Source organism: Sparus aurata, chromosome 4, assembly GCF_900880675.1.
Source record: "Sparus aurata chromosome 4, fSpaAur1.1, whole genome shotgun sequence".
Classification (NCBI taxonomy): domain Eukaryota; kingdom Metazoa; phylum Chordata; class Actinopteri; order Spariformes; family Sparidae; genus Sparus; species Sparus aurata.
Genome location: NC_044190.1, coordinates 20,423,754 through 20,436,655, shown reverse-complemented (window position 1 = coordinate 20,436,655; position 12,902 = coordinate 20,423,754).

Genomic DNA, 12,902 nt, shown 5'->3' with positions numbered 1-12,902 from the left:
TGTACCGTTCATGATGTGATTTGTCTGATCTGTGGTTTCTGAGATTGACCCACTAGGCAGAGTGAATTAAAGTATCTTTCTCTTTTTAAAACCTTTTTCTTTAATAATTGTTGTTTGCCGGTATTCATCAAATCAGAAAGAATTAAAATTTAAATGCAGAGCAAAATGAAGATTCATCATTACCAGATAGATACATCGTGATATTGTTTTTTTTAAATTGTTCATTATATATATCCACTAAAAAGGGACATGCTGTAAAACAAACATGACATTTGTGAGAAAAGGACCTAAAATCTTAATATATTCAAAATACAGTAATGTCTTCATATAGTTTCAGTTGTGTATATTGAGGCTATCTATGTTTTTGTCTTTGTTACGTAACGTTATGTTCTTGTCTGACAGATGTCTCGCTGACTGCAAAAACAAAGGTGTCATTTAGAATGGCGACGCTGGGGACACGTCCCCAACACTGTTTGAAACGACCAGTTTTGTCCCCATCACATTTTAAAAACAGTATTAGTTAAAAGATAAGCTAAAAAAAGCTTGCACTAAGAAATGCTAAATTACAAGTGAGATTAATCAGATTTTGTTTAACCATCTACTCTCTCCTCGTATTATGATGCCTTAAACTGCATATGTTGAAGACCGTTTCAAGAAACACTTCTTTAATCCGAGCCTTTGTGTCCACACCTCTTTTCAACACAAAGTGACGCCCTTGTGCGACAATGTTTTTGGTGTCTGCTAAGTCCACATGGGCCTGGCACCTGCGTAACACAACAAATAACATAACTGCAACTAACTGCGCTGGATGCTCAAGTTCTTTAGCTTGCTGCTGAAATGAAGTTTAATTAGTGAGCGTCTGATTAAGATTTAAAGTGTTTGGCCTGCGGGCGACTAATTCTGTCTTTCTTCCAAGCACCTGATTGTTCAACTGCTTTAATTAACTTGACTGTCATGGAGAGAGCGAGGGTGTGTGTGCATATATGTGTGTGTGTGTGTGTTAGATCCTCGGTTATCACTTGGCCAGAAGTCTTTTGCAAAATGAACACTGAACGAATCGGATGGTATCTCCCCTTCTATGAACCCTTCACCACACCTTCACCCCTTCCACCACATAAACCCTGCAGTTAAGGTCAATGAATTCACCTCCATGATTAATCCACGATAGGTATCAGACGCAGATAAATTATGTTTCAGGATTGAGCAAACTTGGTGGGATTTTTTTTTTTTTTTTGCTCAAGGCAAGGGGAAATTAAACCAACATGTAATGTGTTAGGTTCAGAGGATGACAATTATTTCCTGTCAGGAGCTGGCTGAAAATGTGCACGCTTTTTTAGATCATTTGCATCAGCCGTGCTGCACGAACAAGCCAGTTAAGGTGAGATATTATTTGTCAAAATCATAATCCAACACACCAACAGAGGGTGCTGTAGTATTGGGCATGAGAGCAGGACAATGACATTTGATCAGACGCCCTTCATCACACTTCTCTGCTCTGTTTGGTATGTAGGAGCGGACCCGACAGTGAAGGAGGCATTTACTGAAAATGGGGTGCGGTCAAGAGCTTACGATGTGGTAGAAGTTCCTTGCATGAGCCGCAGATCATTTAATGTAAATCAGTAATTGCACAGAGCATGCACGCACGCACGCACGTGCATGCACACACACACACACACCCCCCCCACACACACACAGTCTAATATCTACCTGCCTTTATTTCTTATCCATTGTTCCTAAGGGCAGACAGCTCCAGTATCGACACGAGGCCTGACACCAGTCTGCCTGGCCTAATTGGCCTCAAGACCTCTTGTTGGTGTGATCTATTGATCAGTCTTGCTGCAGATGCTGCTAAGTCACAGGGAGAGGACAGCGAAATGGCCAGATATACCGAAAGTAAGCACTGCCAAATCTGGGCATGATGTCTTAAGCTTTGCTGCCCCCTCGGCAGAGCTGTGCAGCAAGCAAAGACGCTGATAGGGTCCTCGCCCCGCGGTGCAGGGGTCCAGATCCTTGGCACCGGCTGATTCACACACCCTGATTGTCCTTTATTGTTACCAAGGGGATGATGGCACCAACAAATGGAGGTTTCTGGATGCGGTGACCCCCAAAGATCTATAGACACCATCTGCTTTAACAATCCCACCAGAGACGGCAAGATGAAAAGTCCTCCGCGCGCGCAAGATCCACTTTTTGCTTGATACCTCTGCAGCAAATATTAGGAGGAAAAAAAAAAAGTCAGCTATGAGATTGCCACCGAAGAGCCCTTCTGGGGCAGGGGTGAGTGAAAAGGTATGCATGCTGATCTTGTATCTATCAGCACAAACATCCTATACGTGATTATTTTCGCCTGCACCTTCAACCTCCCTCCCATTCACATTCAGATCCCAGATCACATCATCTCGCTCTCATCTATTTCCATTTCTCCTCCTCATCCTCTCCCTTCTCGAGCAGTACAGCCATTTCAATACAAATAGTGTCGATGCTTATCCGCCTCTTAATCCTCCTCACTCATTCTGTGCAGCCGTCGCTCAAATCCCGGAAAAACTCATAAGAGAAAACATGCGTGTGTTTATGAGGCCTGCCATGCAATATGTCCGTTGCTACCTCGTAAAGTGCAATACATTCTCCTTTATGGGGTGCACACATTTCCTATTCTCTACTGTGTGTGCGAGCTACATTCCATTTATGATGCATGACAGGGCTTACAATTCTCCATCTCCTCTGCAGCACACTGCGAGTAACCAGAGCTGTCCAAAAGTCATGGCTGTGACAACGGGGATCATTATACATTTTTTCTTTCTGTGCAGCTGCCTGTCTGTATTCCTCTCCATGCCCGCATGAAATCTGTCTTTATCCCGCTGTGTGAGAGTATAGCTACCTGGTACAAGCCGAGCTCTACTCTGGGTGGTGGTGGTGTTGGAACGAGTGTCCACTCCTGGACCTTTTCACCAGCCTCACAACTTACACGCATGTGTGCACACATTCGCGCCAACCTGCTGATCCTGCCTCCTGTTTTATTGTCAATATCAGGCGGCTCAGGGGTTGTAGGGGTTGACGGCTGTTGACAGGCCCTGGATTGTTGAGGTAAAGATGATGGCAGCTCTTGCAGAGATAGAATAGCTATATCTTGAGACCCCTTGGAGGGTTTTATTAGGCTGTTATGAAATCTGCTCCCTATCAGACCTTCACTGAAGCAAAGGGGAGGATGCAGGCCGACGCAGTGCACAGTGTACAAATGTTGAGTCTCTCCCTCCCTCCTATAGCTTCCTCTTATCTACCCCTCTTCTCTCACACACACAGACACGCTTTCCTCTTTACGATCTGTGCTTGTGTTTCTCAGTCAATACACCCTGCAGTCGCTCTGCCCTAACAAAGGAGAATTTGCTTACCTTCTTTGTTTTATGTTTCCTGAACATATAATGTATGTTCAGCACATCTCGAGGTGCACAGCATGCACTGAATCATGACACCAAAACCTGCGGTCGACTTGCTCCTGACACGATACCTGAAAACACATTGATCATTCCGAAACATCTCAGTCAGAGAACTGCTGTAAAAACAGTGTATTGTGCCTGCCATTAATACGAATACACAACAAGGTGAATGTAGCGGGAGAGCATTACACTTCAGGTGGAACCGTGCACCAACTAGCCAGTGAGATCAAACCACTGTCGGAAAAATTGATTGTTTCCACGACATGCAAGAACCAGAGTCAACATTCTGGCTATTTCACGTTTGACGGTTCGCTTCTGTTTGATGGTGTTAAACTTCAAACTTTTGGCTCTGGTCGTCAGCAGGCCTTCTCCGGAATTGTTTTCCTCCACCATGAGGATGGTGGTGATGGCGTTGGGCTGTCGGTTATCCACCACTCAAATATCTCAACAACTATTGACTGGATTGCATAGCTGCCAACAGGAGGCTGTGAGAAGAGGGGAGATTTTCTGGCGTATCAGCAAATGCCCTGCCTCCAATGCTCCCGTCCCCTGAACAACCCTACACCACATGTTATCAGAATAAACACAAGGATGATAAAGTATAACGACTTTGTATTAGTCTTAAATTCATCTCTCACAGTGAAATAGATAAAAAAAAAAAAAAAAAATCAAAACACTTTTTATCACATTGTGACAGGAATGGTGGTGGGGCAGCTATCACTGTATACTATAAAGAAGAAGAGGAGGGATTAAATGGAGGAGGCAATTGGTGAAGGCAAGAGGATGATCGGGTGAGACAGGAGGCAAAGGCTACTAAAGAGGGTAACTAAGTGGACTGAAATTTGGAAGTGTGTTCTTCTTCTTAGGACACATTTCACCAATTTTCAGTGGCAAACTGAGATCGAGCAGAGGGCTTGAACGAGGGCAGGCCAGGCAGGGTCATTTGTGTGGGCTCACTTCTGACTCTGTGTTGGGTTGCCAAGTACCACGATGCACATCCCACACAAAAGCTGATCGGATGCACCCATTCGATGTTCATCACGATAAAGAAAAGGAGGAGCATCGCACGGGAAAGGGTTAGAAATAGGGAGACGCAGGCAAAAATTGGGAGGGATAGTAGATTGCTGTTCATTTGATGCAGAGATCTGGATAAACTGTTCAAATTTTAATGATTCCTTAACTTTTCCTGTAGCGTGGTCATCATAGATTGGTTTATGTTAAGACTAATGACTTTCTGATTAGCTGCAACCTCAATATGTTTTGTTTCTAATCAGCAAATGTTAGCAACACGGAAGACTTATACTGCGTTCATGTTGTGTCAGAATAATCAGAAAAAAAAGTATTTCTGACCGGGAAAAATTCCAGTGGGAGCAACAACTCGTAAGGTCTGAGAAAATGCTGGTACATGAGTTGCCGAGGTGGACGTCATATGGTGCTGAGGCACAGTGTTGTTTAAAGTAAGCTTTATTGTCCATGATGCTCCCACATTTTGACCTGACACAACTGAAGACTGAGTAAGATTTTCCGAATGTAACATTGAGCTCAGGGCAGCATTCTGACAAAGTGCAGCCTCGCAGAGCTGATGGTATGGCTGTGGACCGCTTTGATGTATATAGAAAGTCAATACATAGAAGTAACAGTTTGAATGCTTCTGATGTGCAGAAAGAAAGTATAAAGATCTGGCCTCGAGTTGTGCTGAGAGACAGAAGACAAAATCGATGTACACAAAGAACCTGAATAAGTGTTGACACACTCCGTATATTCTAATAAATACATGGATGTATTGTGTTTTTTTTTTTTTTTTTTGTGTTGACTCGAACATACACAGTGACCAATGTGTGATTAGTAACTTGATTGAAATTGACCATCTGAGGCCTTCAAGTGTGCTCCTGACAGTGACACGTTTTGAATTAGAAGAATAAATACCGGGCTTGTTACGGCTGCTGCAGAGCCTGAGACGTTTATAACAAAGAGTAATGTTTTTTACATTTGCCTTGAGAAAGGCTGTCAGGTTGGCAATTACACCTGTTTGAGTTTTGTAAAGGAAAGAGTGGAAAAAAGCGGTTTTAATGCAAATATTGATCATTCAATTAATACAACAACATCAGGGTGGCGTGCGCATAAAAGGGTGTAAATGAGATTTGAAATAGTAGCGACGTGTGGGAGTGTCACAGGTTTGTGTGTTATTCGTTTGACAGGGGAAAAACCGGTTGCATCCATTCATCACACACACACACACACATACACTCAGAGCTATAAATGCATATGAGAGAGATTACTCCGTTGCAGGGGGCGTCGAGATGTAATACTAACGTCTTCTTATTCAGTGCAAAGGTTCTTTCAGCTTTCTTTTAACTGTTGCATCTGTTATTGAGTATTCAGTTGTCAGGTCTGTTTACACGGTAAACAGGCACAGCGGCTATTCAAACATCCGGGCTGGAGAAAAGGCAATAGGTGGACACAGAAATCTTAGCGTGAATGTGAATCTGATTTGTGAGACAAGAATAATTTAAAGCGACTCTGAGAGCTCATTCTAAACACCCTCTGTCAGCTGTGAGAGCGCCCGCTCTAATCCATTGTCACTGGGTAGATTAATTTGCATAATTCCACTATTGTGCAGTTCCAGATCTTTTTCCGTCTCCTCCTTCACGCGCAACAAAAAAAATAAAAAGAAGGGGAAAAAAAAGACTGTCACACCTCTCTGCTACTTGTTGCTTGGGAAACGGAGTGTAAATGGTGAGGAGAAGTACAGCAGGGGCAAGAATGAGGGAGCCGGCAGAAGAGAAAGGACCCAGTGGTGCAAAGGTGTGGAGATGAGGAGGGCGTGTGGATGGAGATATGATGAGCAGGGAGCGGTGAGAGGCAGGACGAATGAGCGGACGACAAGCGAAAGAAGGAGGGAAGACTGATAGAGAGAAGAGAGGAAACTACTGTTCAGTGAATGGAATACAGAGCAATTTTCTGTTACTTAAAAAGTCATTTATCTATGTCGACAGTCTATTAGTCATGTATTGGAGTGTGACCCCCCCCTCCCAACCCTCCCCTGCACACACTCACACTTCCCTCCGTCTCACCCACAGTGTGTGCGTACATGCGTGTCACTGTTTGTGTGTTGTTGTGCGCCTTTGTGTGTATGATGAGGCTGTATTGCTTTTTCCTCCAGGGAGGGAGAGGTCGGGCTAAATTGCACAGATAAGATCAATATGTAGTTATGGGGTGTGGCTGCTCCTTTTTTACAATGAACACTGTATAACATTGCATTAGCTCTACGCGGTGTTAAATGGATTATTCTTAAGATGGGATGTGGAGAGCTTATCTGTCAAAGAATAACATTTTAGGACAATCAGTGATCACTTCACACTTATTTTTTCTTCAGGATGCATCAAAGGTAAGTTACAACGAGAATGTCAACACTATGACATTTTAAACTAGAACTCATACCTCGTGGTGGAATTTCTCAGCGCACCAGTCAAGTTGCTGTTCTGGAGCTATGGCGTTTAAATAATGTCCGGAAGATTTTTCACAAAACGTTATGATGTCACAATTAAGTTGACCTGTGACCCTTTGGATATATGATGTCAACGCTTTATCACTTGAACCTATTAGACACAAAAAAAGTTGGCAGTTGTCATCTAAAATTGCCAAAAATGTCTGATGTGAGCTCACATTTAGTTTGACCTTTGGCCACTAAAATAAAATCAATTCATCATTCAAGTAAATATTTGTGCCAAATTTGAAGACAGTTCCTTAATGTGTTCAGAGGTCGGTGTGTTTACTGGGGACACTACAGCTCATGTTTATGGTGTGATTAAACAGCAAAATGACCTGCTGACCTCCCTCTTCAGTTGTCCAGGGATCATTGGGTTGGCTGTAAACGGAAGGTTGTTGGTTCGAATCCCAGCTCCTCCTAGCTGCATGTCGAAGTGACCTTGAGCAAGATACTGAACCCCAGATTGCTCCCAATGAGCAGTTGGCACCTTGCATGGCAGCCTCTGCCATCAGTGTATGAATGTGTGTGTGAATGGGTGAATGTGTTGTGAAGTGTCTTTGAGTCAGTAGACTGGAAAAGTGCTATAAAAAAAAAAGAGTCCATTTACAATTACCATCCTAAACAGGACTGCCTGGAGAGGGGTGTATGATGTTGAAAGACCCAATGGTTATGTATTGGATTACATTTTCAAAGTGAACCCTGCATAAAAACAATTAATTAAAGACTAATTATGACTTTTGTTCATTGGCAGCGAAGGAGGGAGTAGTGATATTGTTACAATGCAATCAAGTCCACAGAGAGAGGAGGTACAGCACGACAACAAAACAACAGACCACATGTTTTCCCCCTCGGCTATCTGAAATTTGCAGATGTAATAGTGATGGTAAGAATGCCAATGAGTCAATTTAATTCACGGCACTCACAGTGTTGATGAATTACATTTAGAAAACCCAAAAGCAACGTGTGAAAAAAAATCAAGCAACCACTACTAAACACTGTAGTTACTGAATAAAGAGTCCCAATGCGAGCCCAGTGGAACACCCAGAGCAACAGGGAAAGGAAACACACGGTGCTGTAGATTCATTAAATTAATATTTTCAATGCTACGTGAACAACAAATTCAATTAATTTCACTTCAGGTGTATTATGGTAGATGTAGATATCTCAAAGACATATATCTTAGTATCTCTCGACAAAATAAAACCAAATCTATCTGCATGGCTTGTGGTACCAGAGGTTATTTTTTTAATTTGGGTGGAGAGACCCTTTAAAATTAATTCACATTCAGTTAGACTAACCATGAATAAGTATCTCTTACCCTCCGCTGAGAGACTGCACACTGTTAACCCTGCTGGCATGGGAAGAAAACCCTGTAGGGCCGTGTCCTCTGTCTCCCCGACTGCCTGTAGCTGCCTCGGCTCACCCACTGTCTTAATAAGCATAACAGCATGTCCTGCTATAATCACCATGATATATTAAACATAATCAGATGTGCTAATGAGGACTTAATTAAGATAATTCATTCATTAATTTGATTTTCTTTTCTCCGTCAACTCGTAATTCCAAACAGTGTGTTCGGGTAGTCACTCAAAAAAGTAAAGTATTACACATTACCCATTACTTCCTCAAAAAGTAACACATTACTTTACGTATCTACTCCTGGAGAAAGTAACTATAGATGCATTGTAACCTAATTGCTAGTTAAAAATATAACATTAAACCTCTCATATTGGCTGCCGACATATCAGCCCTATCATGATGACGACACACACTTGATCCGTCTTTCATGCTCCTACAATAAGTAATTGTTGTTTGATGTGATGCTCAAAGGATTGGAAGATACACAGAGATGAGTACCGAAATCCTTAGTTGCTCTGTTGCTAATAGTTCTTTTATCTGTACTTTTTTAGCGTTTTGGTGTAATTTGTTATCACCTGGTTGCAGCCTCTCCTCTGCACACAGAGAAATGAAGTGAACCAGGGGAAGGTGAGCTCAGGGTTTTTTCTGAACTGATGATAACTACACCTGTTACTGCCAATGCACTCAGACCTTCAATGCCAATGCTAAACAATACACATGTTAAGAAGCATAAACATGGAAGCAGAAAGTTGTATTTGAATCTGCTCAGTCCACGGTCTCTCATCCACTGCTGCTTTGTTTTATACGAGCACAGCGTGCGAGCACTGATAATAGCAAATTGCTACAGAAAAGCTACTGATATGCTAAAATGAAAGCTGTCTGTGTGTAATCTAACTGTTTAGCTTTGCCTTGTTATCTTAAAATTTGACAAATTCCTTTGAATTGCCACTGGCTGAGACAAACCAGCCCCTTCTCCCTCCATCAGCTGTATCTGCAGATGGTGAATCACATCAACAGTGGGAAAAATTACTTTATAAGAATATTTTTTTAATCTCTTTTGACTTTGAAGTGCACTTCAAGATCATAAAAACATAATTCCAGTTTAACCAACGTTGGAAGTGTATTATTAAAAAGCATAGCGTTAGAAAAAGGTTGTACTTAAGTATATTGAAGTTTATCTCAATGGTGTCTCAAGGTTGTACTTTACAAATACACTTAATTGTTTTAGTATATCTTTAATGTCACCACCACTACTATGAGTAGTTTAAGTTTATTATGAATATTAAGTATATCAACATACAGATCAGCTCACCTGGAACACAACTCCTTGTGAGTGATTATACAAAGCTACCGGTTCATTCTAACACGAAAAATTCAGAAAGTAAAATTTGCAATAGTCGACAAAAATAGGAGACTAATGCGTGATCTGTTGTCTCAGAAGATTTTTACTAATGTTTATTCATCCCAAAACATGACCGTGCATACTTTCTCGTTTTTCAGCAATGCTCCACATTCAAATTCTAATCCCTGCAAGCTGTCCAGTACAGCGACAGCCTTGAACTGTCGGCCAATACTGCAGCGTGATTGGGTTTCAGTGTGGGCCTTGCCTGGGGAAACGGAGAGAGGCTAAACCAGAAAATCTATTTCTCATAATTATGAATGAAAATTAATGTCCATAATTCACTGAGCTGTGCGGTAAAACACTGGAAAAGGTCGGAGGAGTTCCGCAGAGATGTCGATTGAAACTATTGATCAGGTGATTACATACATTTAATACCTACTCTGTCTTGTATAAGGTGCAAAACATCAGGTTGAAAAATAAAATCAAGGCTTGAGGAAAAAGAAAAAAAGGTGCATTCACTTGTGGCGCTCGATTTGTCCACGGTTCAAAACTGCACCCTCCCAAACATCATATTAAAAATTCAGCTGTAACTGAATCTCCCTCCGAGCAGTAGCCATAATCAAATCTCATCTCAATACATAATCAAAGGTTTGCATTTGGAGTGTCTGCAGCCGGCACCGGCCCTGTATGTTTATTCATGTGAGCTCTGAGCCAAACCGAGTAGACCATCCATCAACGCACTCCGGATAGAAGTGACTTTGTCCCTCTTTCTTTTTTCACTTCAACACCTCCTCCCTCCACCAGAGAGCGGAGCCGTGTTTGCTGATGCGTGAACACCGCAGCCACGGCGGAGCGCTGCAGAAAACAAATGCCGTCCCCGGTCCCTGGTCGTCTCTGTCATGGATTATCAAAGGGAGTTCATTGTTATTACTTCCTCTGTTACACTCAATGATGGAACAACAGACAGGGGGCTAGTCTTGATTGGTAGTTAAGACACATCGCGCTCAGAACACCTGCTGGCTGATAATTGTCACAACATGGCAAAGTGATACAATCAAGCAGTGTGCCGTGTGCATACTAACACACATGTTCAGTCGCTATTATGCGGGCACAGACACACACACAAGCGCACACACACGCAAACACACACATAAGTACGCTGTAATGGGCCAGTGTGTGGTTTAAATTTTCTTTGATGCTGTGGATACCCCCTGCTGTTCACCATATTACTCTGTGCACATCAAACAGGTTGTTCTGGGAAGAAAAAGGGACATGATGACAAGACTGTGGCTTACCATTCAGCTCATCCTGATGCCTGGCTTTTTATTCAAATAAAAAATAGCTTCCTTTACCCTTTTCTCCTCTCTGTTGCTCTGCCATGCTTTGTCCCCTTTGTGCTCCCCCCCTCCCCCCACAAAATCAAACCCTTCCTCTTCCTGTCCTTTTGTAACTCTTGCATCTGTTTTCCTCATCCCTCTTTGCGAAAAACAAGCTTTCTATAAATCTTCACACACATCCTGTTATTGCTCCGTCCCCTTCTGTCTTTTTCTGGCCCTTATTTTCTCTTGTGAGACTGACGCACCCCACTATCCTCTTTCTGGAGTCACCCGGAGCTTGTCGCAGCATGCCACCCCATCATAGCTGACCATCCAGACAATGTCAGTGTGAGTCACAGTTCAGAGATGATAATGACCCTGCCCAGCTGCTCTGTAACCAGGGACACACTGGTCTCCTCTTACCCACGATCCGGGCCGGCACGTATGTGTGTGTGCCCATGCATGTCCATTTCAATGCATGTGTAAATGTGTTTGTACAAATTCCATATGTGGAGAAAGGAAGTGGAGAAAAAGATTCTGCCCCTGTGTTGATTTGTGCTATGTGTGCAAATGCGTCCATGTGTGCACTGAATTTACTCATCTGGAGATTTGTATGGCGATGCCTGTGCATGAGCCTATTGGTATGGATGGCATGGTGTGATCTCGAGTGTGATCTGTGCTCGCTGCCCCCCCCCCCCATCCCATAATTCCACCGCTACCTCCAAAGCCCCTCTAACCTTTCTCCTGCACACCCATCTGTCAATCAGGTGCATTGCAGCATAGCAACATAGGGACACTTGGTTCAGTGTTAATTGAACCCTCACAGTTTACACTGCAATAAACCAACATCCCTTATCTGTTATTCCTGAGGTAACCCTTCGTGGAGCCATTATTAATCACAGCACACAGCTCGGGGAACATCTACTGGCTGATAAAACACTTCGAAAAATGAGGTTGGAGCTAGCTGTAGTTACAGATGTATCGGCTTAAAATGTACACACATTTATTGCAGTGGTTTAAATGTTAAACGTACGTCTGTTTCATGAATGTATTTCCTCCTTATCGATGATTCAGTGGACAGAGCTCCCTTTAAAGTGGTGTGAAAGACTTTGCATAGAAACACATTTGACCATACTAAATGCTCACACCTATTCAAGACAATGTTGTAGGTGGTACACTTTGCGCCATAACACAAATTATACCACAAAAAGGCAGATATGTTTCTCACTTTTACAGATCAATTGATCGATCCTATGACTAATACAGAGGAGAACGTGTTTCAGTCCCAAGATGTTTAAAGAAGACATGTTATGCCAATTGTCAGGTTCAGATTTTATTTGGGGGTTACTACTAGAATAGGTTTACATGCTTCCCCGGTTCATCTTCTCATACCATCCAGTATGAGAAACTGAACCGTCCCATTGTTCCAGTCGTCATGTTGAACATGTCCAATGTCACTTAGAGGGCTTCAGTCTGCTTCAAAAAAGTACTAATCGTATCATTTAACAGCATCTGAAGCATCTTTACCAGCACCATTAACAGATGTTGGGGCCATCAATGCCATCAACCTTACAAGCACCCTCACCCAGATGTAGGGAGGTGACGCAGGAATCTGTTTCTTAAGCTTATTTCAGTCACTTTTCAGTGGAGCAATGGACTGTGACACAGTAAAAAACTTGTGACTGTGACTGTATGAAACCACACACAATTATCCCCACTTTGGCAATTCATTGTGTGAGGAATGACATGCGCAAGACAGGAGGCAGCCGTGGAAGCCGGCTCTCAGGAGTGGCGAGAGTGGCCATTCACTTTAACACTTTGCCTTTAGGCATGTTTGGACATTAGTTAATAACTGGTTCAGTTCAAGCAAACGGAACCCTTCAATTCAGTTCTGCTCCACGATGGTACTTTCTGCGCAAGTTTATAAATGTGTAACATGTGCTTAAAATCAATTCTACACA